General features: G+C 41.7%; 1 protein-coding gene across 4 annotated transcripts in view; it reads left to right on the top strand.

Annotated features, from left to right (window-relative positions):
- Positions 1–27,512, top strand: part of MTUS2 (microtubule associated scaffold protein 2) — a 324,919-nt gene that overhangs the window by 50,603 nt on the left and 246,804 nt on the right. For 2 of the 4 annotated variants that reach the window (XM_054812935.1, XM_054812912.1), the window contains exon 3: positions 13,397–13,457. The exons of the other annotated variants lie outside the window; for them this stretch is intronic. The gene's annotated coding sequence lies outside the window, so the exon portion shown is untranslated. The remainder of the gene's footprint in view (positions 1–13,396; positions 13,458–27,512) is intronic. 4 annotated transcript variants of the gene reach the window in all.

Below are 27,512 nucleotides of genomic sequence, written 5' to 3'. Positions count from 1 at the left end.
TGGGTCTGAACTGGGCGGCAACCACGGAATCACCAAATGATGCTCGTGTTAAAGGCCTTGCAAATTCACTTAGGAAGCATCTTTGCAGGGGAATGGACTAGCTACACATTCAGTGAAATTGGCCTTGGAGTTGGCGGTGTGTAGAGGTCATGGTAAGATTCAAATGCATTCACATCAGTCATTCAGAATGTAATAGTTTCCGATACCATATATTCTGCTTAGTACTGCCTTTAGCAAGGAGATACAGGGAAAAATTAGCCTGAAGTGATGCCCACATTTTCTTAGACAATCAGACCACTCATTTTGCACAGGTGTCTGTGTTTTGTGTGTGTGCGCGTGCATAATCCATCACTTGCAGAGCCAGTCAGCCAGCTATTATTCTCTGGAAAAGGCAGAAGCTAAAATCTGCTGTGGATTTATGCCATGATGGTTCTTTTTTGTCTGACTGACTACTAACAAAGTTAATATATTATACATTCCCATGTATTATAAATATGTCTATTATAAAGGATATAGGAGGCAACAACTGTAGATAAGATTGCAAAGTAGTTTTCATTACACAGTTTCCTGGAATTAGGTGGCCAGAGCTTGATGAAACATCTGCCTTTCTGGGCGAGATATGCCAAACATGGCTTATATCCAAAGATGACAACCTGATTTTAGAAGTTTTACAGATCCACTTAAGAATATTTTTGAGAGAGAGGAAAGTGGAAAAGGAAATGTTTGTATTAAAAGTAATTTTTGAAATGCTTCCTTGGGAAGGCAGGGATCATATGAAACTTTAAACCTGATGGACTGATCGTGCTCATATAGCAGGGGGTTCAGCATGCTGCAGATTTTGGGGAAGTTGTATTAATGATCATTTGAAAACCAGCTGATGTTTGTACACAGCACAAACCCCATGGGCCCTACTGTCGATCTCCATATGAATCAGGTACGCATCCAAAGTCTATGCAGTTTTATAATTAGCCACCTGATCCAGTGCGCTGCTCCAAGCTGTCTCAGAAAGCTTTCCAAGCGTTTCAGGGAATGCAAGGTCATGGCAAACAGACCTTCTTCTTGTAGCAGCACAAGCCCTTCTGCACCCTCTTGGCTGGAGGGGATCAATGTCCTCAAAGTAAATAAACTCAGCTACATACAGGGAGTTCAGAGGAGCCATTGAAGACTGGAGCCCCGTCATCCCAGTGAGAAGGTCAGAGCCCCAGATACTTTCTGTAAAAAAGTCTCCAAGCAGGCGTGCTCTGTCCCCCCTGAGCCTGCTGGCACTGCAGGCACTTGCACGCACTTGCACGGATCCATGTAACCCCGCTGCAGGGAAACTCTATTAAAGTTGCATAGTGGAGCACTCAAAGCCAAATACGTGTCAAGAATAAGGTTAAAGACACAGTTTTACTCCCACCCTGTATTCATTCTGTCACTGCAGCGATTTTTTTATTTTTTTCCTGGGAAAGCATAATTAGGTTGGAGAAAGAGAGTGCCCAGGGGAAGCAGAGACATGACTTGTGTGAGTAGGCGCTGTGCAAGAAGCTGTGCTGTCCGCAGGGACCGCCCTGGGGATGGATGTGGAGCGGTGCCATCGCTTATGGAGTAGCGTGGTGGGGAGCTGAGCGCTCCTGGTTGTTTTTAAGGAGGAGGGAGCAGATGGAGTTGCTGCACCTCCCTGGGAGGGCAAAGGGCTGTCAGCAGGAGCCCAGACCCTGGCTGCTGCAGTTCTTGTGGGAACAGAGGCCAAGGGCAGGTCTGTGTGGGCAGTCGGGGGCTGGCAGTGTTGCCAGAAACAAAACCGAAGGAGACGTGCAGCGGCAGGGCCAAGACCGAAATGATTAATTGCTGGGAAGGCATGGTGTATGCTGCTTTGCTGGGGGAGGTTACTCAAAATTAACTAGTATGTGGGTTGGAGGTGCCCTTACCTGTGTCAGAAGAGTTTAGGCTGAGGACAAGAGGCTGCGGTGTGGGGCGGAATGGGTGCCGGTGTGGTTGGAGCATGGCAGCACGTCTCTTCCTGAGCCGACGCGGCCTCATCGCCTTTGCCCTGTCCCCGGAGCTGGTGTGCATGTCCTGCGCCTGGACCAAGAGATGTACCTGTGCACACTGTGATTATTCTGCAGACTATAAAGATTACTTCAAATAGGTCTCAGAAACTGGCACAGAGGACTCGCTGTTGGGCTCAGTGTGTTAGTGACCACTGAGAAAAGTGTCTGGCTCCTCTTTTTCTTACAGCCATGCAGCTGGAAACCTTTGGAGAGCTCAGTGCAGACTTTCCCAGCGGCTGGCCCAGAGGTCGGGTGGTATTTGCTTCCTTCAGGGACAGGTTTTCCTGCCACTTAGTTACCTGGGCGCTTGTTTCCTGTGATCCCTATGAGAGGCCTGGGCATTCCCTTAGCTGCCACGGAGGATGTGCTGGTGTGTCCCCACCACAGCAAGTCCTGCAGCTGGTAGAGCTGCATTAGCAGGGCACCGCACTAATAAGAAATAAGCTAATAAGTAATAAACTCCTAAGTCCCTCAGGAGCTTCCAGAAGTAGCTTATGAACAGTTAACCTCAAGGTCTCTGCATCACACTTTGTACATTTTAAACCTGCCTCCTGTCTCTTCTGACGCTTGGTGTGCTGGTTCACCAGCTGTCTTTCTCCCAACCGTTTATCATCAGGGAGCAAGCTGCAGGGAGCCATGTGAGACCCAAGGACTCCAGGAGCTGCAGCTAGGGTTATGCAGGTCACGTCAGCTTTGTTTCTTCCCCTTGCACAGTGTACATGCTGCCTTTCTGGGTCAAATGAGGGAATTTGCTACAGGGGAGCACCCCGGTGCAGATGGCTGCTGACACTGTTGAACTCCTTAAGCAGCGCCTGCTTCTTCCATTGATGCCAACAATTGTACTGCTAAAAACTATAGGAAGTTAAACTCTACAGATATCTTTCCAGAGTCTGCTTCAAATCATACAGATCCAACGCCTGTATGGGATACTTGATACTGGCTCTGGTGAAACTTATGTTCTGTCTTAGACACACGGTGTGTTTTCTTTAGGAAGCCCCAGCCAGAGGAAGAGGCATTGCTTACTTTCAATGAGGCCAGTTAGCCTGAAGCAATCCACCTGGCTGCAGAAACAAGTTCTGCGTGATGCTACTTTTGCTTCCTCCAAAAATTTTGGCTATAGCCAAAAGCTGATTGCAGTCTTTGGGTGTATAAACCACAGGGTAGCAAAAATAGGTGCTTTTTGCCTTTCCTCAAATAATTTATATCCTTGTTTTAAAAATAACATTGAAAACTGAAGAAGGTGCAGGAAAGAACCATGGAAATAAGGGAAGAAAATACAGTGACAGGCATTGAGCACCTCAGAGAAAGCCTGAGAGGTGACTTGATGTCATATATAAACTTGGCCATAAAGGGATAGTGACAGTAAAGGACTAGCAAAGAAAGGATTGTCAAGGACTGATAGTTGAAAGCTGATACCATTGAAATTCCAACTGGAAGTAAGTCACCACTTCTACAGCTCAATAAAGGGGCTAATGAATGAAATTTAATAACTGGTGATATACAGAGGCAAGACCAGATAAGTGGTTCACTCCTCTGGGCTTAAGTTCTGTGAATCCAAGAACTGAAGTACCTTCTGCAGTTTCATCAAGGAAAAACTAGCAGACACAGTTCCTCAACTCTGAACCAATTTGAAAATTTTTTCTACAATCTAGGATGCAGTTTCAGAGCATTAGATGTTCAGAGGTATTTTTACTCCACTTTTTTTTTTTTTGTAAAGTTGTTCTGAGGTCAATTAATTTTGAACTATTACTCTGTGCAATTTGGCAACTATGCATGATTTTAAACAGACTTAAGAAAATCTTTGGAAAATAATATGGATGAAGAATCCATCACAGAACTGAACAGTATTTTTATCCTTTGGGAAATTAAACAAATTATTTTGCTTTCAGACTGGTATAAATTGGGAGTAATTAAATTGAAGTCAACAGAGTGACATTTGTCAGATTGGATGTAAGCAAGTTTATATTGCAGTCCACCAACAAGAAACCTTGTAAAATGTGCTCCTTGTGGGTTTTCTGGTTTCAGCTGTTTATTAGGACTGCCTGAATTATTCATGGTGTATAAATTATCTGATAAAGTTGAATCTTTTTTTCTGTTGGTGAAAAATTTGCAGACTGCCTCTACATTCTGGAAATGAAGTATTTTCAGCTCCTGGGTGTTTGTGGAGTTCACTTTGACTATTTGCGTTTTGCTGCCTGTGGGCCGGTAGCCAGTGGGTCACGTTCATCATGTGTTACTGTCCTGGCTTGGCGGAGGCACTGAAATCTTTCGAGCAGGATGAATGACATATACAGTGAATGGAAGTCCCTTCAACAAGCGACAGGGAGTAGAGTCCTCCACATCGATGTGTGCAAGACCCGTAGGGTCAGCTCTGTCTCAGCCCCTGCAGTCAGACGGTTCCTGGACTGAACCAGGGTCTCCCACCTGTCCGCAGTCCCCTCTATCCCCAGCAAAGCCAGCTTATCCCCTCTGGAGCCCTTGCCCCATAGTATCTAGCACACAGAGTCCGGGTCACACTGGAGCTTGTGCATGGGGGTTCCCACCATGGGAAAGCAAAACGCGAGAGTCTCCTTGTGAATGGCCTTTTTCTTGTGTGCATATATTAATATACATGCATATATTCATATGCACATGTACGTATTCATACGGAGTAATCAGTAACTAAAGTCTGGGGAGAGGAGGAAAAGCCTCTTCTGCATGGGTCTCCTTTTCAAAAATTTTCCTCCTGTGTGAGGTGGAGAAAAAGTATAGGAAGAGCATGCAATCATTAGCATGTACTTAGGGAATTAGCATTGCCTGGTGTGTTTGAAGTAGTATATTGATAAAAATGTGGGTTTAATTGTTTAGAATGGTTACATTGAAGGACCGCTTTTTGTGTTTCCCTCGCATTAGCCCCTGCCAGGCTGTTCTTAGAATAGCCTCAGACTTGGAATTTAATTACTGTTAACACTAGAGATATTTAGCCCTATTTGAGGGAGGAAAAAAACCAGAAATTTTCAGGACCAGAGATAGCTTGTAAAGATAGGAGCATTGAGAAGTTTGTTAGCTGGTCTGTAGTAATTAAGCTCATTTCCATAGCAACATTATCAGTTCAGCTCCAGAATGTTGAGATTTTTGTGTGCCCAGTAATTAGAACTAATATCCTAATTTTAGCAGAGATATCACATTTGTATTTGGTGAGAGTCTTGTAACTAAGCACACTGATCGGAGAGTGAAACAATGTTTCATTTTCCTTGATTTCTCTTTCTTGGATCACCTCAGACTGCTTAACTAGCTAAAAACAAATCACTGCAGTCTGCTTTCTCAGTACATAAGATTGGTTTTACCTTTCAGGAGAATAGATGCACATATATATATATATATATAAATTTGCTTATTTAGAAATATAAAAGCTTGCCTATCTGTGTAATCCTCGGCAGAACACAAAGGCAGAACCAAAATACAGCAGTTCGGCATCCCCATATAGTCCTCATCTCAATTGCTCCAATTTAACATGCCGATGGTCCCTCTCCCTGATGAGGGATTTGTGTGGGATACCACTGAGCGCAGGAAGGGAGGGTATCCTGCCTGCTCACAGGCCTGTCCAGCCATTGGTCGTGAGGTTGGGTTCTGCAGGGAAGGGAGTCCCCGACCCATCTTGCTCTCGCTCCCCACCTGAGCTTCTGGGCTTCCCTAGGACTTCTCATTAACGTCCTCAGAGGCCAACCTGCGCTTTGCAGGACCCTTTTTTTTTTTCCTTTTTTCTTCTGAGCTTCCCCATGAATAAACAGCTGATGAGATGCATGCCAAATAGGGAGGGTTTTGGCAGCGCACAGGGGGGTGTTTGTAAGCCCTGCAGAAGTCCCCAAATGCTGGCAGGTAGCACCCAGGGGTTGGGGAAGGAGGGTGCCTGCCCCTCATGTCCCCACTGATGTTTCTGTAGGGCTGAGGACTGTGATCTTTTCCAGGACAGACAAAGAGCCACCCTTTTAATAAAAAATCAGGACTACAGGAAAGCTGGTTGTATCATTTAGCCCCATAGGACCAGGCTCTGCCTATTTCTTATAACCAGCCTGGCAGTATATACTATTTCATAAATATGTACATGTCTGCATTCCAAATTAAAACATTGTTTCCTCCTCATTGATGTTGTCTGTGAAAGTTATGAAAAAAACAAGCAACCTGTCAGAGAACTTGGGTTTACGGGGATTTGTGTCCTCCATCCCCTAGTCCTTCTCAGCTCCCGCAGCACGCTGTGCTTGATCTGGGTTCCCAGCCTGGTGGGCAGACATCAACCCAGGCTGCGGCTCACTTGGAGTTAGGTTTGCCGGGACAGCCAGCGGGCTGCTACCTCCCAGGATGGGCAAAATGCTCCTCTCTATCTTCTTTACCCAGCCTCTAATTTTCACAAAACTTGTCAGGACTTCCGACACCTCTATCTTCCCTCTTCCCCAGCTGTGAAGTTTGCTTAAAACTAGCCAACAAGTTCAAAGGTTATTAAGGAAGGATTGATAAATGTATATACAATGTGATCACATAAGCCTCAATTTCCTTAGAAGTCAGGCCAAAAAACAAGTCTCCAGTGTTTTGACAATAAATCCCTGTGTCTAGGCAGGATTCATAAAGACCCGTTAGATCATCTACCTACTGGGTCAACATAGTTTGAGTTTTTCTTTTAAGGATTTTTTTTCCCATTATATCAATTTGTTTTTTCAATTCAGTCTTTAAAATAAGGCTAATGTTGGAAGCACAACACTTTTGAGTGGCACAGCAGGTTCAGCATATGCAGTGGATATACAGTGGAAAATAGCATCAGAAGACTTGTTCCTGTTGCTAATGAGTTCTGAAGGTAAGAGAACAGTTAATGTATTCATAACAGACTTATACTCAAAGATATGTAAATAATTTATGGCTTTCCGTGAGTGGGAAGCCAACTACCATAAAGCTTAGACCCAAATAGAAAATAATTTTGTAGCACCAAAGGACTTTGGATTTTGCAGATGCAGCAATTCAGCTGTAATCCCCCTGGCAGAGAAAAAATTATTTAGTAGACTTACCATAGAATATCTGGGGACTTATAATTTAGTCTTTGTGGCCTCCTGGGGTTCTATCACAATTTGACATCTACTTCCCTGTAAGGAAAATTAAACTCCTTGCAGTATTTTGCTAACTTGTGTTTATTTGCAAAAATTCTATTATAAATCTAAATTAAAGACAGTGGAGAAATATACTGTTGGTGTATGACCCCCCCGTCGATGATGGATCTGTGTGTAAGTTGGTTGATAGTAACTATTCTTAGGAAATACTGGTGAAATAGGCAGACATACTTTGCATGTGAAACATGGTGGCATGTGGGAGTCTGGAATACTGATTTTTATTTTTTTTTACCATGGATTTAAATGGCCGAACTACTGTTTAAGTATGAAAAATTCTGTGCAAATGCTTTTTTGTAAGATTACAAGTAAAAAGCACAATGACTGCTCAACAATAGGCAGTGGTGAAGGGGACAGCTTGTAGCCTGAGTCCACAGGAACTGCCTTTGTTCCCACTTGGTCTGTTTTTTTAAAGGTAAAATAAAGCTGTGAGCAATGCATTGCTGTACCAAAGTCTGGGTAATGACCACAATCTTTCTGGTTACAATGAAGTAGCATTGTGTACGCTCCATGAGAATTAAAATGACTGGAATCTTCATACCTCGCTTTGGCTCAAACTGGACAGTTTTAGCTCTAAGAAGACAAGTGGGCAGAGGAAGGTCACAGCGGTGAGAGAGGCAAGAAGTGCTGGTTGCCTTTTCCATTCCTAGCAACCTTGTGTGCGGACACAGGAGCTCTCTGGTCAGTACAACCAAACTGTCTTCACCTGTGGAGGTTTTCCTGCCTGCTGGGAGCCCTGCTCTTGAAGGAGGCAGAGGGTTTGAAGCCCCTTGCTAACAGCTGAGCTATGATGTCTTTCTACAAAACGTATTTTGGGCTTTTGTATGCATATTTTGGACACATAAATTGCTGAATACTTCATTTATTTGCAGCTCCTGTGAAACTGCAGAATGTTATTCAAACTCTAATTGCAGGAGAAGTTTTTTTCTTACTTTCCCTCGTTATTGTTCTCAATTTTAGTAGGTGATAGAGAGGCCATTCTAATTTTTTTATTCCTTTGGGGGTTTTCTTATTATAACTCTTTGGGTTTTGAGGGCATTGGATGAGTTGATAGTTGGAGGTACCTTGTGCCTTGGCCCCAGGAAGGGGATCAGTATGGAGGACAAGAAGATCTCTTTCTGCTGACCTCACATTTTGATAAGGCCATTACTTATAGGAGTGTGGTAGAATAAGCAAATGAATCCTATAGATTTGTTTGGTCCTCTCTTCAGTGAAAATTTGAGATCTATAAGAGGTATCTATCACTGCCATAAGCATTATTTGTAACCTGTAATTTAAAACCCCAAGATTTTATGAACCATTTATGGGCATTTTCTGATTCCCAGCAAATAAGTAATTGCTGTTTTAAAATTTCTGCTTTCCTAGGAGACTGTATCCAAAGAACCTTTTTTCAAGCCCTGGTGCCCCTAGCAGCAATGCATAACTAGGTGAAATGAAAGAACAGCTGAAGAAAAAATAAATCTATAGTTTCAGCTAAAAGAAGTGGGTCAAAATGTGCTATTTTACCTAGGAAACATAGTCATTTTTTGCCTTCATTATTAAGATAAATCACCTTGGCTATCTGACTGTGGTAACTACGTATTAGGACTGACATTTAGGTACAAACTGGTGGGAATCTGGTCTGCTGCATACAGATGAGGAGGCCCTAACGCACAGGCGTGTCTTTGGCTTCTCTTCATGTGACTCTTACATCTCATGCATGAAAGAGAGAATTGTGAAAGGGTTTCTAAAGGCTGCAGTAGGTTGTGGGATTTATTGCAAGGAGTAGTGAGAACTGGAAAGCCAAAGAAGTGCCCCTATCATATTTTGTCTGATAAAGGGATTTGTGCAGCCTTCTACTGCAAAAGGTTGGACAAGTGGAGTAGTGTTTCTGAGTAGCGCATAATGTGTAATAGTAAATATGAAAAAAAGAGACCGTGGTGTATGGTGTTTTTATTTTAGCCACCCCTTTAAACTTTTTTCCTTTAAACTTTATATGTAGCACATCATAATCTATAGTGCAAAATTAAACAAGATCTCCCTCCAAGAAAGCTTCTTATTAACTGGTGGAGAATGTGGGGATTACTTTTGCTAAATATGTTTAGGAGACATTTTTCTCATTCTCTCTGCACTGTGACTCTGTGGACTGAGGAGTTAAGTTCTCCTGTTAGAAGGGAAAGGTGAAGTGTTAGGGGTAGTAAAAGCATCTGGCCTGAAACTAATGAACTACTGGGGTTTCCAAAAGGGATTTATTTGATTATATAATGGCAGGCTAGTGACCAGCATTATCTGCTGTTGCCAGGAAAAGGATGGGGAACCCCTGGGCCAGAGTTCAAAGTGAAGAGCAGGCCGTGTTAGGGAGGCCGTCACCCAGACAGAGAGAGAAGCTGCCCAGGAGGCCCCAAAACTGGGGGGAAATTACACTGGTAGCCGTGGATGCATGTGAAAGCTTTACCTTGGCTTTTTTTCCCCAAAAAGTCTTGGGTAAATTCTTTCATTTTGAAAGGCTGTCCTGCATTTCTGCAAGGGAACATACCACCAGACAGGACCAAGTCTGCTCACACGTAACCACGTAGTAGGCAGAAAGGTTTGTAAGCATCTGCTTCTGTCTTATGAGAGATTAGAGGCATCAACAGTGTGTGTTGAATGGCTCTTACAAAGGGAATAAATAGTTTAAACTCTTTGGGATCTGCTGGAAGAGTGACAGCAGAGTGATACCTGCTAAAGATAGGGATGTCGTCTGCTAGGGAATGTTTAAACTTCATAGCACGTGGGAGCTGTGTTATGGCTTAAATACTGTCCTTCTGTCAGCCAAGTTGAGCACCTGGATTAAGAGTGTGTTGTTGCTTATTGCTGTTGAAAATTTACCTGGTCCTCTTTTCTGTTAATTTTAGCTTCTAATATCTCATATGCACCACTGTCTGGCAGCTCTTTCATTGCAGTTCATTTCTGTATTGTTAACTCATTGTCCATTATTAGAATCATAGAATGGTTTGGGTTGGAAGGGACCTCAAAGATCATCTAGTTCCAACCCCCCTGCCATGGGCAGGGACACCCTCCACTAGACCACGTTGCCCAAAGCCCCATCCAACCTGGCCTTGAACACTTCCAGGGATGGGGCATCCACAACCTCTCTGGGCAACCTGTTCCAGTGCCTCACCACCCTCACAGGGAAGAATTTCTTCCTAACAGCTAATCTAAATCTACCCTCCTTGAGCTCAAAGCCATTACCCCTTGTCCTGTCACTCCATGCCCTTGTAAACAGTCCCTCTCCAGCTTTCTTGTAGGCCCCTTTAGGTACTGGAAGGCTACAAAGTGAAAGGGAAATAAATTTCAATGTTTGTTCAATGCTTTTCATCCTATGTGGTCTCTGAATGCTTGACATGACCATGACCCACTTCAGACACCACTGAAATATATAGACATCGAGCAAATGTGTAATGATGCGCAGGTGCACTTGGCAGGGTTGAGACTGCAAGTAAAAAACACCTCATGAGTTTGAAATTCCAGGAAGCCTTTAGCAAGGCAGGATGTCGATAACTCTGTAAGCATTTGTTTATGGTAGGAGAACATCTCACAACACTTCTGAAAATCTAAGGAAAGCATTTTCAGAACAAAATAAGACTCACTTGGTGTTATGTGAATGACCACACAAAGTGACTGTTCAGATAACAGCTTGACTGGTTTAGTTTTAAAAGTACTACACAACAAAATAGCTGGACTAACCTGTGAAAGATAGGCTAGGGAACAAGGAGGTATGTCTTCAGCTTATTACAAAATTGTTTGTTCAATATTGGAACCAAATGTTGCATGTAGGACTCTGGTCATTGCTATGGTTATTACTTCAGACCAATTACACTGATATTTATAATATCAGTAATGGAGATGGAAAGGAACATCTACTGCCCAGGTATACTTAAATAAGATCTCCATTATTGTGAAATAGTTTTGTTATACTTTTATTATTTTATTAGAATGACAATTTCTTGAATTGGTTTGTTTCTGAATATTGAGGTGTGATTTTTTTTTGGTTTTTGTGGCTGACAGTAAGAAAGATGTAGAAATGAAAGCACATATTTAAGAAAGTATACTATATAAAGGTAATTTTCTTCTATTTTACCAATCATATGGAGTTGGTCATGGGCTTTATAGATTGCCTTTTCTCTCTGCTTGCATTAATTGCACAGCTGGAACTTATTCCTGTTGATAGAAGCTTATTCTTTGATTCAAAAAATATATTTACTTTCAAATAATTTATGAAGACAAGTACATTTACAGAAGTTTTAAGAAGTTTGCCTTTTCAGACTCACATCACAAGATTGTTTGGATTAATAGTGTACCCACATTCCAGAATTCACATCTTTTCCAATAAAAATACATGAAGTCATGTTGACAATGCAGGGTGCGAGAGCATTCTGTGAAACATAGTTTCACAGAAGAAATTAAAAATTAGAGGTGATAATTTTTTTTTCCAGTTTGTTGTTTTGTCTACTGCATTTTTTCTGTTTTGTTTGAGTTTTGTAGGGGCTGACCCTGCTATATAAGGGATGTGTACAGGGAGTCAGAGCAACAAGTTGGCTTCTGTAGTCAGACCATGAAAGTCTCATGAATTTCAGATGTTTTCAGACTTCAGCCATGCGCTGAAAGAGGGAGGGGAAATGAAAATAGATGAATGTTATCAGACTTGCCATTAGGTTCAGAGGACTCCAATTAATTTGAAGTCTGTGCACCGATCAGTCCTCGTTTTGGATGACTGGCACTGTGTTGTAAATAGCAGTAAAAACTGCTGAGCATATTGTCTAACCTTTCCTTGTAATGGCAGCATCAATCACACTGTGATTAACATGCTCACAGGCACTTTTTTCATCTTCTGCCATAGTATCTCTTCTAGTAGAAGAATGGGTTAACAGCTGAGCAGTTGAGGAAAAGAAAAGAGTCTTCTTTGAAGGAAACTATATGAAAGTCCATAAAAAAGCATAATTTATGATGTGTCACTTGGAATAATGAAGCATGGAGAGATACCCTCCTCATCCTGCAGAATCAATAGTTTTTTATATATAAATGGAAATATATAACTGAGAAAGAGAATCATTTGTCCATTGAATACCTGTAACCAACTTATATAGTAACTTTGATTTATAAATGCATTTTTTTTTCTGGATGAGGAGAGATCAGTCTAATCACATTACACATTTCTCATTTTCACAGCCAAAATCTCATTCTTCCAGGATATCAGTCAGACGCTTGCCTTCTCTCACCCATGTCTTGAGTGTGAATAGTTATCTAGGAAGATTCAGGAACAGTATGTAGCAAAGGAATCCAACTGCAAATAATAAGATAAAGCAAAGAGAGAAAAAACTTTGCCTGCATACTAAAATATAACTTTCTGTTTAAGTTTGCAGAACATCCTCTTGAAGAAGCAGTCAATTTACATCACTGCTTGTACTCTAAAAAGTAGAGTGAGTAAAGAATAGTGTACACAATATGTAGCAGTATAAGGAGCGTGTTTTTTCCTGTACTGCCAGAATATTTTGTTGGTAATAAATCATAGAATCACAGAATAGTTTGGGTTGTAAAGGACCTTAAAGACCATCTAGTTCCAACCCCCCTGCCATGGGCAGGGACACCCTCCACTAGACCAGGTTGCCCAAAGCCCCATCCAACCTGGCCTTGAACACTTCCAGGGAGGGGGCATCTACAACCTCTCTGGGCAACCCTAATATTGTTTTTTCTCAGCACTGTCATAGCAAGGGTAATTTCCATGGCCACCACTAGAGTTTCCAAAGTATGTGCAAATTTCTCATCAAAGCAATTCTGAGAAATAGGAAAGGGTTATTTATTTATGCTCTCTCCAGCATTTCATCTGGCAACACATCACTATCCCAAAGATTGCATCCCTTGGGTGTTTGGAGTCATGAACTGTCTGAGCTGAAAACTTCATTTTCTTTGACTTCTAAGATCTAGGATTTCATCCTGCCATAAAAAGTGCTACATCCATATTTGAAAGTGGCTCACAGTGTGTTCAGTTTTCATAGCACTGCACAGGCACAAAGCTTGTGCTGAATTGCAAGCGGCAACTCTGACAATAAAATGAATAGAAAATCTTTAGTAAGCTAGTTGAAATGTAATCTAGACTGGTGCTTGCGTGAAAAAAAATGAACTGACATTTTAATAAATATTCTGTAATTCGAAGATCTTCCTTATTAACCTAGAGTGAATAATTTTTTTTTTCCATTTTGATATCTTTTCAAGGCTTCTGATGAACAGAGAGCAAGAGCCTTCCCCAAGGAGCATATTCAGCAGAAACCAAATAGTAAGTAGTACAGTAGGCATGCAAGGTGCACCTTGCAGACAGCTGCTAGGTTCCACATAGTCTAATAGATGCCTCCAGAAGTTATACTCACTTGTAACTGGAAAGTAGCATGTGATACCCAGTTTATGTACGGCTCCATGCTCTGTTCTTGGACTTGCACTAGTGGGCCAGTAATCCATATTTCACAGCTAGCTTTCTGTGTTCCCTACTCTTTGTCAGATGTACAAACTGAATGGGAGATCACAAAATGCAAATATTTTCTGAACACCTGATCTGAGTGTTCTTTTTCCCTCTTCAGTCAGCCTGGTTTTAGATACTTCATATTAGCCATTTCATTAGAAACAAGCAGCCGTATTGAAACTGAAACTAGGTGCTTGTTATAAATGGACTTCTAACCCTATCCCTAATTTCCCACCAGGGAAGCACAATCTTTCTGCAAGTCCACGTGCTGAATCTTAGTGGTGAATAAGGAATTTCTGGGAATGTTAGGGAAAGAGACTGGAGTAAAATTGTGACAGTTCACCTAATTTCATAGTCAGAGGTCTCCATTTGGAGTCTTTGTTCTACTTCTGAAAGAGCTGAGGACTAGACATTCCACGTAAGCTTTGCTTCACCTGTCTTTGGGGACTTCCTTTGGGCTGTGAGTCAATAATTCTGTGACAATGGCCCTTTAAATGAGCCAAAAAGATGCTGAAGGTGGGGTCTTTGAAGAAAAGGGAAGCAGGAAGCGATAGCTTATGTTTGCAAGAAAGCAAGAGGTTTTTTATGCCTGCCATCATCATGGGATTTTTGTTTGGCTGGTTTTTTTAAAATTCAAATTATAGATGAGGTTTTGCACGTTTAGGAGATGATTGCTTTCCAGTTTTGATAATTACTTTATATACCAATTCTTCCAGTAATTAGACATAAATTGCAGTACTTCACAAACAGAAGATCTGATTTATTGTCTGACCTGACTAGTAATGAAGCATTTTGACAGTATCTAGGCTAATTCCCTGCTGTGTAAGCATATGTAGCTTCTTTGAAGTGAATGGCACTACATGCAATTGTACTAGTGGAAAGTTTGGCCCCTTTTTAATAAAATACAATAAATAGGTTTTGTGCTTGTAAATTATTTAAATGTTCAGACAAGGATTTGCTGATGAGCAATTACAAGAAAATCTTTCCTCTGACATAAGAAATGTCAGATATTGCCAAGAAAACCAAATGAATCTGATCTTCAAATCTAAAAGTGTTGAACTGAAAGGCCATCTATTCAATAGGTACAACATCCAAATTGATGCATGACCCTATGTCAGCTCCAGTGCTGTTAAAACACAAAACCTTTAAGAGACCTTTTCCCATCTGTGTTCCAAAAACTATAAACATCAAGATCATAAATGAATTTTTGAGTGACACTATAGAGCAGGATAGAAATATTTTTCATGTTACTGTCTTTAAGACCTTCTCTGTTCTGACACTCTCTTCGGATATTCCTTCCCACTTTAATTACCCAAGCAAAAATGCTTTCAGGATAGATTCGGTTTATAAAACCAAAAATGTTTGGATCTCAGAGCTGTGTATGAGGAGAAGGCAGTGCAGCCTAAAAGGATGTGTTAGTTTTCCTTCTCTTGGGAAGTGCCTCAATGAAAAGCTCATCTTTAAGGTCAGATTTTAACTTATTTGGCAAGTAGATAGCTGTGTGGGTTGAGAAACTTGTTGATCCATATTTTTATGCACAAAAATAGCAGGTTGGTTCTGATTTTTGAGTTTTACATGACATTCTGGAGGTTGAAATCTGACTTTCATATTATTAATGATCCTACTTGAAAATCAGTCAACTTGGTCTATGTCACTTGTATCCTCATCATTGATGGTAATTTGAGTATCACAAGCAAAATACATACAGAACTTGCCCTCACGTCTGCAGAAGCATTCATGTCACTGTTTTTAGCTAGTCATATCCAACTCACATCTCCATGAGTGCACAGGAGAGGAATATCTCTCTGAATTACTCCTGAACCTTGCTTACAGTTACAGCAGTGAGACTAATTGTTGAAATGTGCAGAATGCAAAGATTATACTAGTAAATTGAAGAGTGCCTGGGAGTTTTCCCTGGCACTTTTCAATTCTGGAACTCAGTCACCTGTGGTGATACACTGCTGGGACAGTCCTTGCGCTGTTTTGCCATAGGCCAGCCATTTTAGGGCACAGTTTAGGAGCTAATCTGGAGCAGGGATACCCTCTTTCCAAAGTTCTCCGTATCCGACTGCGGATGGGGACTGGTTCATGCCAGTTGTCCTCTGTGCTAGAGAGCAGTAGAGGACATAGTGATGTGTTTTGAAGTTAGGAGTAGCACACTCAAAACTGGGCTTTTATTATCCGTAACGTTTTTAATGTCACCCCACCAATGACATTTCTGTAGCTATGTCAAAGTTATGATATGAACGTAACACAAAATCTTTGAAAATGTAGTTTGAAGAGGCTACAGTTTCAGAGTGCTTCCAAACTCCGTGCACTAATAGTCATTTTCTGATTAATAGTTGGACATATAGGTTGCTGCAATAAACCTCTGAAAGATGACCAGGAAACAGCTGACGATCACAGAATATGTTAAAAGTCCATAGCAGATCTATATGATTCTATTGCAAATGCTGTTTGTGTCTGTCCTGCTAGAGGTACCAGGACTATCCATGACTCTACTAACAAATGGCACAGATAAACTGATGTACTCTCAGCCCCATTTGTCTCAGATGGAGCTGGTTGGAGCATTGCAATCATGGCCAGGGAGTGAACTAATGATAAGCAGTGTGGGCAGAGTCAGGCTGGGTGCTTGTGCTCAAGCCCTGGTCTGTTCCTAGTTAGCAGAATAGAGGCAGCCTTTATTCCTGACAGCTGTGCTGTTGTGCTTCATTGCATTTCACAGCCAAGCGATTGAGTGCCAGTCCCTGAAGTGTTTCCACTTTGCTTTTTAAGTGCATGTTTTGGTTTCCTTCAATAATAACAAAAGCACTTTTTTAACTTTTACAGATACATATTCATCTCACCTAACTTTAAACCATCCAAAAGTTATGCATCTTCTCTGAGCCCTTCATCTAGACTTCAGGATAGTTGAGGGAAAGCGTGATGCATTGCCCTGTCCTAGAGACCTGTCTCAGGCCTGGTTGAATCCCCTGTGGACATGGCCTCTGCTCTCTATTTGCTATATGGAGAGACCTAAGGTGATTAGCTTCGACTAGACACCTAAGTTTTAGATTGCTAAAATGAGCTAAGTCCTACCCACAACTACTACATTTATCTTCAGCTTCTCTTTTTCTATTTTGTTTTTAATTTCATGCTTCTCTACTCACCTATTTTCTATGCCTTCTGCAGTTTTTCTCTATATTCATTGTCTCACATGTACATATTATTTCCTTTAACTTAACCATGATTTCTGATGCTGGAATAGCAAATGGTAATCTACAGTACTTCTGCTCCACTCTATTTGCTGAAACATTGATTTTCTTAAAGTATTTCTGTACTGAAAAAAAAATATCAATAAGGCTATATACAAGGCAGAAACAATAATGTAAAGGCATCTTGCTAAATTATAACGAAAGAGCTGATAGTCAGAGTTGAACATCGTTCAGTGAAAGGGAAACCTCTGGTTTCTAGTTGAGGGCAAATGACAGCGTTATTCTCTGACACCCTGCATTACACACCTGCCCATCAAGGATAGCCACAGCCCAAGAAGCTGCAAGAAAAAAGAGCAAGCTCTGAAGAAAATAAGGGACTGTCACCTATAAGGTTTTGGCCATAATATTTTTCGGGCCATAGTGAATATGCAGGATCAATCGTTTTGTATGAACATAAGTGTGAACTTCTGTTAAATCAGTAGAAATTTGCAAATATTTTCAGTGGAAGCTGATTTTTGTGTAAGGCCTGTCTCTCCCTGCAGGAGGGAAGGGCATGCTAATATTTCATTTGGTTTGTGTAACAGCCATTGAGTTTCGAGTGTGTCGTCTGGAAAAATTATATTGACAGAACGTGTCATTTTTCTAGATGAAACTTCATCAGTTCAGGGATAAATTTCAGGTACACTTTTCTGTGATGGATGAGCAGCAAAAGAAGTTTGTTTTATAGAAGATTTATTTAATGCTCATTTTGGACCTCATCCATTAAAGCTGCTTAACAGGAAATACCTGTTTAACTGTATGCAGGTATGCAGGTTGTTGAGGAAGAGAAAGACCATACTTTGGGACTGAAGTTTCAGGCTTTCATATTTCTTGCCTATTTTTCTTATCTTACCTGCGCTAGGTGATCCTGCTTTAGCAGGGGGGTTGGACTAGATGATCTCCAGAGGTCCCTTTCAACCCCTGCCATTCTGTGATTCTGTGATTCAAATGTTATCAGCCAAAGGTGATTAGAAAAAAAAAAAAAAGTTTGCAAAGTGTATAATTGAACTGCAACCATGTTATTGTATATTGCTTCTTACCCATGCCTTGTGTGCTTGTTGTTATAGCTTTTAAAGCGATCCTTAACACATCTCACAGAAAAGTGAGTCACATAGTCTTTTGCTCCTGTGTGGTTGCAGACTGTTAGCAGGAGGAGGAGGAGGGAACCCCATGGAGGGGTTGTGAGGAGTTTGCATTATAGATGCATATATAGGCATTACAGATACTGCATTTAGAATGGCAGGTATCCAGAGAAAGGCTTTATGCATTGCGAGGGTTGTGTGCTGGAGATTGCAAATGTGCCCATGGTGTCCTGTGCTTCCCCAAATGTCTGAGCTCAACAAACTTCAGCAAACCTGGCAGAACACCAGGAGCCTCTTGGACTTTATTCTGTACAAAACTTTCGGAAATAGCCAGGTGGGCGGAGGGAGGAGACCCTATTTGTGCTCCCTGAGTCCCGAGGAGGGTGGGGGCATCAGGAGCAGAAGTGTAACCAGCATCTGGAGCAGAGAGGGGATGGGGAATGCCCCAGTCTCAAAAAAAAAATCAGTTGAGGTTCACCCCTTATTATTGTACCTTCAAAACCCCGGGAGAGAAGCCTGCCGGGGTCTGGCAACACAAGCCCCTCTGTTGGCTGATGTCTGTGGAAGACCCATTCAGTTTGTGGGCTTGGACTATGGCGCTGCTAATGAAATAGGTGTGCCTGGGGCACTGAGACCGGCTGGTGTGGAGTTTCCCCATGTACCCAAGCTCCATGTCCTCCCCTTGTCCCCAGCTGCCGTCACAGAGCTGTGGTGGGGCAGGGGACGCAGCCTGAGGCAGGGGGAGGGCCTGGCCTCCTGTCTGCAAGGTTGGGTGGCCATGGCCTGGTGGTCTCTCTCCTCCCATGGGCCACAGCGCATGGCTGTGGTGTCCCGCGTCCTGCCACAGCGTGTTCGCATATCCCAGAAATGGCAGACGACTGGGCTGGGTGACACAAGCGGGTCCTCCCTGTCTGGTGCTTCTGTGTCTCCCCTCCTGCCTGGTGTCCCTCAGGGCAGCCGCTCATGGAGCAGGAGGGCCTCTGTGCCCTCCATGGTTGTCAGAAGGGATTTTGACATCATATATGGCCTCCCGCTGGGCTCTGGCTCATGCTGGGTGTGTGTCCCCTCTGCAGCCTTCAGCAAGGGCTGCTCAGGTCCTCATGGAGGAGCTTTTGAACCCTCACAAACAACACGTTAAGACTGAGGTAAAATGGAAATCAGGGCTGCCTTGGCCACAGCCCGGGAGGTGGCCCCGAGACATCCCTACAGCAGAGGCCAGGTCCTGTGGTGAAACCCTGCGGTCGGCTCCTGGGACATGCCTCCTCTGCCAGGCCCCAAATGCACCTGCTAGAATAACTCAATAAATTTGACTTTATTGAAGTGAAAATAAAATCTTTGCCTCTCTGAACACATGAGTTTTTCCAGTAACGTTGGAAGCCCAGCATTTGAAATTCGTCTTTAATGACACTACCTTCAGAAGCTACAAAATAATCTGGTGTCTTCTAATTGTCTTCATGTTGTTTGCTGCCCACAGTCTGAATGCGAAGGCAAACTCACAAACCCAGCAATATTTTTGATCAGTGGGTCCACTGCCAGTGTCAAAATATGTTATGAACCAATAGCCAAACATTTCACAGATGTAACGCAATATGACCCAAGCTTCAAGGCCAGAAATATTTAAGTGCAAAGATAACTGATGCTTGCAGAGATACCTTAAAAATTTGTCTCCCAGTGCATGTAATGTGATTTTTCCATCTGTTTGCTGCATAGCTGAGGAATGCAAAAGCTAGAGTATGGTAAGATTATAATCAGATTCATTCGTTTTTCAGTTACTGCTGGGTATATTTTATTTCTGAGGTTGGGACAAGATCCAGTGTTTTTAGCCTGAATGCGGATAATACAGGTTACAATTTATTCCTTGAAATGTGGGGCTGCTTATTTTTCCTATGTTTGACATTATATAATCACAGATATTATAATTATAGGTATTTGTTCTTTGTGGTGAAATGTGGCTAGTATAACAACATTCTTTAAATGGCTGTGTCTGTTTCAGTGAGAAACAAACATTTGGCAGTATCCCATTCTGCCATTTAATTAACTTGAGTCATGTGAAATATGTGAACTGGTGAAAAATAAAAATTCTTAAACCCCAGAACACATGCATAGAGCATGTGTCTGTTATGGCCCAATCCTGGTATTAGTGCAAGTGGTTTTGATGCTGTATTAGAGAAGCTGTAGTAAAATAGGAGGAAATCTGGGGAGGAATAAGTTGGCACCGTGAGGGAGGCATTATAATGCAGGCAAGCACACCAGCTACCTACCAGTCATCTCAGCATGACCGAGCCCCGGCTGTGGCGCACCAGTGGTAGGAGCTAGAAGATATATTTGCTACTGGATTTCTCTTCCCACAAAAGTGCATCAGCAGAGATCTCTGGAACTGAAAGAAAAGCCTTTCCTATTTTCCAAAGCATCTTTCAAAGTGGGGATGGAGAAGAAAGATGCAATTACTGGTTTCCAGTTTCTTTGTTAGGAAGAGTTCTTTTATCAACTTACAAGCCAGAATTCTTTTATTATTTACACAAAAGTGTGGAAGCATATGAAGCCTATAATGTAAACAAGCTGTCAGATTTCACTCTATTTAGTACCTGCAGTTCACTGTTTTAATACTCCTTAACGCTTTGGGCCTTGAACACCTGAGAAGGTAGGTCATAAAGATTTGCCTTCTTGTAACATTTTCTGTTTGCCAATCTTGGATCTGGTTTTTCTCCTCTATCTAAACCCAGAAATAGGGAATGGGAAGGCTAGTCAGCAGCATTATGTTAAGCAGAGAAGCTTCTTAAGGGAGTCTAGGTGAGCTCTGTGTCAGGTATGCTCTTCTGCATGCTTCCTTCAGGGATAATAATGCTTTGATCCAGAAAACATTAAATTATTAACCTCACTGATGCCGTTTCCCGTGATATACTGCAGGACCCACAGTTTGACATTTAAAAAGATAATCCAAGCTATATTCTGTGGAAGATTGTCTGTAAATGGTGTAAGAAGGATCAAGCAAAGGACGTCCTCTTATGCAAATGTGGTATGAAACATCTAGAGTAAACTGATGAGGGGAGCTGGGATGTGGATTCTTTGATGGCATAGGATTTGGCTTCTGCTAAGTGTTTTCTACATAGGCTTCATAAGCTGATACTATGAAGTACTTTGTGATCTCCTCCATCCACATACTCTTGCTACATATTACCATGCGTTAAGGCCTCAAGCTCAGTGCTGGAGGGAGAAGCTTTCCCTAAAAGCTCAGTAACTCAAGGCTTAGGCAGATACAACACTCCTGTAGTAAGCCAGGCAGAAGTGAGAAGGGGTAGTTGGTCTGAGGAGGCGATGTTGTTGGACCTCCTGATGGTGCCCATGGGAGCTATCAGTGATGTTCCCTAGAGCCTGACCCAGCCAAGAAAACAGTGGCAGTGACAGTCTCTGCTATTTGTTGGGATGTTCCCACTGTATCCCCATCACCCCCATGCTTGGTTGAGTGTGTATGCCAGGCAGTCAGAGCAGCCATCCTGCCCTTTTCACCAACACGCTTTCTCTGTTCTAGCAGAGCCTAGTAGCCAATTCATCCCCTTAGGAGGTCTCAGCACTGGACTCTGCACTGCTTCTCTTACATTGATGTGGTTGTCTTAGCAACGGCAAGAAGTTTAGGGCAGGGGTGAGATGTGATCTCTGTGCTGTACAGCGCAGTGCAGAATTCACATGTCTATACAAATGTTTTATAATAATTTCCCTTCCCTCAATGTATTATCCTGCTTTTCTTTCACCAGCTGAACCTCATTTTGTTATTTGTTGCCCATTAGGACTGCTTCTAGGAAGGACTGACAAAACCATTACTGAAATCGTTCACTTAAAGTTATAGAAGGTGTTCAAAGCACCTGCTGTTTTGTTGAAATGTGCAGCTCAGTAGTTTTTCTAACCTTACATTGATTGTGGGATGCCATGCTAGCAACAGCAGCATGTGACAACATAAGCACCACTGCTTGTACCAAATGTAATCATCAGTGTGGCATCAGAAATGAAAACCAACTGAGAAAATGTTATCTAGTGGTAGGAAAGTGCTCTGCTAATAATGAAGCACAAGTACAGGCAGAGAGCAGGACATTATTTCTGAGAGAATTGGCAGAACGGAGACATAAGCTGTCTCTTTTGAAGACGGAAATCTCACTGAGAAATAGGTCACACGTGCTTGTTTAATGGAGAGAAGGAAATGAAGATAAGACCCAGCATAAGTGCACAGGCAACAAAATTATTTTAGAGCAGTTTCTGATTTTTTCATGGCAAGTTTCACTTGCCGTTCCCACACTTTCACTTGCATCTCCTAAGTCATTGCCTCCACTTGCCCTTGTCATGGCCCTCTGTCCCAGGGGCTGGACTGCTTCCTTTTCTGTTTACCATTAGTAGCTTTTCTCCTGGTCTTTCCAGCATAGACACTGCTTGGTCGGTGTCATAGCACTCATGAGAAATTTGGCTGGGATGGCTCATTCAGTCCAGGATCAGCTAAGTGTCTGTGCTCCCTGCTTCCCAGTGCTGCCAGCTCTCAGTGTGGTACACAGCCAGCTTGGACCAGGACACATCTGATAAAACAAGTTAAAAGGGCTCCTACTGCACCTTGCTAGCAAGATGTAATTAGCCAGTTGGGAGCCACGGGTCTGGAGAAAATTTCTGTATGTTCTTACAGGAGAAGCAATATTTCTTCCTGAAGGATTTCGTTCTGTTATTCTGTGAAGATGGTGCCTGTGATGTCTAATCAACAGCGGGAGTTGTGGAGGGACAGAGCATGGTCAGAGAAGATTAAATCTTCACGGTTTGCAGCTGCTATAATCACTTTTTTAGCTGCTAATATCTTGACTGAACTGTGATTATTTATTTTATTTTTTTTTTAAAGACACTTCTAAATTGGCCATATTTTGACCCTAGAAGGACAAAAATTACATGCAAGACACAAGCCACCCTCTGCCAAACCATAAGCTGCAGAGGACAAGGACACTAAAACTTGTAACATGAAGTGTCACACAGGTGTCTCTTGGCATGCATTTTCCCTAGGCTGATGCCTGGAAATGCTTACCCTGTTTCGGTTAGGATTTCCTAGAAAGATTCTGCCTGAAGGAGGCACGTACTGCGGAGAAATTCAGTGTCAGCAGTCAAAGAGGCCAGACGTACTCAGGGCAGGACTAAAGCTTGGGGGTTTGGTCATGCAGTGGGGTGCGGACCCAGACAACACACCTGATTCCCACAACATGGCTGGAGGGGCGCTTGCCTGGTATTTGGGGAAAGGGTCCAGGTTGGCAGCCCCCCAACTCCAAGGGCAGCCATGAGACTTTCCTTAACTGAGCCCTTGGATGCTTCTGGCTTTAACCTACCTAGCACAGAAGAGCTGTTTCTGACAGGGCTTCCCATTGCAAGAACTGAATCATTTTGCATTTGCTGTGCAGGTCGTTTTCCTTTCGGGGGCTCAGTCAGCACAGAGAAGGAAAATTGGCTAATCAGTTTTGCTTTTGTTTACAGTCAGTTATTCCCTCTCAAGTGGTATCAGACCTCTCCAAAGTATGAATTATAAACATTGAGGGACCACGTTTATTTGTTTAGAGAAAGCCCTGACTCAAATATAATTAAAATCATATAAACATTTGTATTGCTTTTATGGAGTGTAAATGTAGACAAAGTTTTCCATGAGAGGGTATCTTCTAACCAAAGCATCTGTTGGTGTTTGAAGTTACGAAGGTATGCTCATATAGATAGATAAATATGTTATCTACCTGTCACTTATGATACTCAGTACATGATAAAAATAAACTAGAATAAAAAGAAAAAAAATAATAGAAGATGGAGAAGGTAGGCTGGCAGGTATATTATCGGTAAGCAGAGCAAATTGGAAGACAGGCTGACAAGTGAGGACACGCTGCTTGCTTTTTTCTGGACAATCATTATTTCTACAGGGAGCATCTGCACTGGGACCATCCTTTGCAGCAGCTTTCTGGCAAAGGTGAATAACCCCAGATTGCCTCATCTTCAGTGCATATTATACCTCATCTACATTTCAGTTCATTCTGGTTCCTTCTGTTTTCAAATTTAAATACAATTCTGGGGATGCTGGTTGAAGTCTTCTCTCCTCTGTGGATGGAGGTGCCATAAAGCCAATGAGATGCTTGTGCCTGAAGTGGCCGGGACATAGGGATCTGCTTGGCACACTTTTGACCCCACACAGGGCGTTCAGCCAGACAGCACAGCAGCTTTCTTCCACAGCAGAAAGGGAATAGTGGAGGCTAAACTGTATCCAGAGGTAATTAACACAACATGTCGCTGTGTATATGAGGAAGGTAACCTTATTAAAGAACGATTGCTGCTAACACTTATGAATGGCATCACATAACACCAACCTCTTCCCTTTGGAATGGTGAGAGTTCAGTCAGATGGACAGGGGCTGTTCCAGGACAGCTGGCTTCAGTGCCAGAGAATGGTCCTATGAATGTTTAATTTATGTAAATACTGATGTGGTTTACCACTGCATAGATGTAGCCTCAGTGGGTTACTTGTAGGGTGGCATAAAAGAGCACCAGGGGCCATTCCCTTGGACCAAAGCCTCAGGAGTTGGTGGTTCCCCATCCACAGCAGGCAGCACTGGTGCTCCCAGCAGTGAACCAGTGAGGAAGAGTCGCTGTTGGAGCAGACCAAAATGGAAGCAAAACAGAAGTTAATCTGCATAGTTAGGATTGAGGGTACAAACCATGGGATTTATTTCCATTAACTAAAAATATGTGTAATATAGACATGTGTACCAGAGCTGGTCACCCTGAACTGTGCCCCTCCATATAGTCAATAAGAAGAAATAAGCGATTTGGGGCCCACTTCATCTGTGACCTATTTTAGGTAGGATGAGATGAATCCCACTGTTACTGAAGTTACCATTTTTCCCCAATGTGGACAGAAGGAGTTTAGCCAACTACCTGGTACATACGTATCTACATTGTAAATGTCTGAGTTCAGATGAATCCAGCCGTGAAATACCTGTTGACTGTGTCTTGAGACACCTAGCTTGGGAGTTCCTGAAAAGCTGCCCAGATCTTACTTCCACCTCTGTAGACTTCAATATCTGTGAAAAAATCAAGCCTGTTATCTTTAGATGTTTATTTATGGAAGGGCAAAAGGCTTGGCATGCTGACCATATTAAAGGTTATCTCACCACCAGAAAAGTTTACATAAGAAATTACTTTTATTTGTTTTGTGAATTGTTCTTTATATGAAACCACTTCCTCCAACCCATGTAATATCAGTGTACTTAGCAGTGAAAACACCAAATACACTGTCTTTGATATCTTCAAGAGGGTTGAAACAATGGCTGTTAATCACTCAAAGATATGGAAATGACTTATCCAAGCAAAAAAGAAAAACCACTTCCTAATTGAAGATACAATGCTTGGCTTTCCTTTTAGTTATACTGGTGCAAATTGAAAGTTGCTGGTGTCAATTACATTTTGTCTGGATTTTCACTGGCTTAACGGAGATAACAATCAGGCCCCCTGGCTTCCAATCAAGTTTGATATTACCCTGGTGAGTTGTTAGAATCCCTTAAATGGCACCATGTGGTAAGAAATCAATTGTGTTATGAAAATTACTCAGTTTTGCAGTTGTGCTAGTGTAGTCCGGTCTAATTGTCTAATTTTACCTGCTAAATAAAGAAAATATTCAGAGTTCTCTATTGTACCACAACTCCAGTGAACATCCGTATTTGTAATTCTCAGTGTAAAAAAGAAAGACAAATATTTTTGGTCAAGGAAGAGATTCTCTGATTCTCCGATTCTGTGATTCTGTGATTAGTCATTCTAGTTGCATATTCAAAACTCTTCCTTGACCATTGTACAATGACTTAACAAAAACCTGTAGTTAAATTAAATTAGCATAAATAGTTTTTGATTGCAAGCATCTATATAGCATTATATAAGGACAGAAGTATGCCAGATACAGTACCAGTGAAATAACTGAGACAATTTACACAACTGATGTAAAAACTATACCTTGCTGTATTGTCCCTTGCCATTGCCTTTGCAGTTTGCTCACTGCTTTAGGTTGGGACTCAAGCTTCTGTGAGCATTGTTAGCATTATAGGTCTTTGGGGGTATACAAAAATAGAAATTGTAAGTACATAACAAATATTTGCTCTTATACTGAATATACAAGTTGCATTCCCCTCCATAAGCTGTTCTTGAAAGTTATATAAAAAGTGCAAAGGTATGGTTAAGGTATTTGCTATGTTAGTAAATTCTAGGTTGGGTTTTTTTTGGTTTTTTTTTAGCACTTATGAACATCTATCAGCTTTGATTACTTAAGAGGGGTATGCCATACTTAGAGGGGTCTTGATATTCTGGACAAAATTTTCAGAGTTTTGGCTTTTGAAGATGAAGTTCCACTTTTGCCTTTGATTGTATGCTTCAATACAACTCAAAACAATTAGTGAAGTCTAGAATAAATTTTTTTCAGAAATTTAGTAAAAAAAAAAAAAGAAAATTAAGAATTGAGAAATATTTCTACTTTCTCCTATCAGACTGTTTCCAGAGGGCAGAACCAAGCTCAGAGTTTTTAAGTTCAGTACCTTGAAATAATTCAGTTCATGAAATGAGCTGTTTGAAAAAATACTATTAATCAGTTTGTGAAGTTCAAAAGCTGGTAAAAAAGATCCCATAAGGAATAAGGATACTTGCAGTATGATTGGTTGAAAAGAGCAGAAATAATAGAAGTTTTTCACCTTTTCACCTATAAATATATACACAATCTGGTTTTACTTTCATATGAGTACACAGATAGCTTGGAAGAAATTCTGTTTTCCTGTCTGCTATACTTTCTACACAAATGCTTGGGCATGAGTATTTTTTCTGAAGGCAACCTCTTGCCAGTGCAGATAGTGCAGGTTATGTCTGATGTTGCATGTCTGTGATTCATCCCGTGGAACTTACGTGTAATTGAGTAATAGTCCTACAAGTTCTGCTATGTACAGAAATGGTGTGTATGTGCTTCTCAGAAATAAATGCATTAGGAACATGGTTTTGGATATTATAAATTCTATAGTGGAAGAAAACAACAAAAATAAGCACACTCATATACATACTCAATAGGCAGCTTTTTGCTGTTAGTTACCTAGATGCAAATTTCTGTCATTTGGGAATATCTTGTAGTTACTTTGACAGTGGCTCTAAAACCAAACCAGTAGATTCAGTTCACTCAGGTGTTTGCTTGGACATCCTGTGATAGGTGATATAGTTGTGTTTATTTTCTCGAGAAATACCAATATGAATCACTGAGCATTTACTTTGTGCTTGGAGTACTCTCCACTGTGCAGAAATACCTCAGTGCACCGTGAGTGGAGTTGCTTGCATAAGCCATGAAAGGTGACCGTGGCATTTAGACAAACTATGGAGTGAGAAATTTGCAACAGCTTGCTTTCTAGAAAGCCACGTTACATTGCAAATGACCTGTCATGCTTTTCACTCTGCTGATGTGTCACAACACACTGCCATCCTGCAACACTAAACTGCTATGACGTGTATCGACTGTGCTGTATAGGACGTAAGGTGTAGTTGCAG

The sequence above is a fragment of the Grus americana genome, chromosome 1, assembly GCF_028858705.1.
Source record: "Grus americana isolate bGruAme1 chromosome 1, bGruAme1.mat, whole genome shotgun sequence".
Classification (NCBI taxonomy): domain Eukaryota; kingdom Metazoa; phylum Chordata; class Aves; order Gruiformes; family Gruidae; genus Grus; species Grus americana.
Note: the sequence above shows the minus strand (reverse complement) of the source record. Positions and strands in the feature narration are given on the sequence as shown.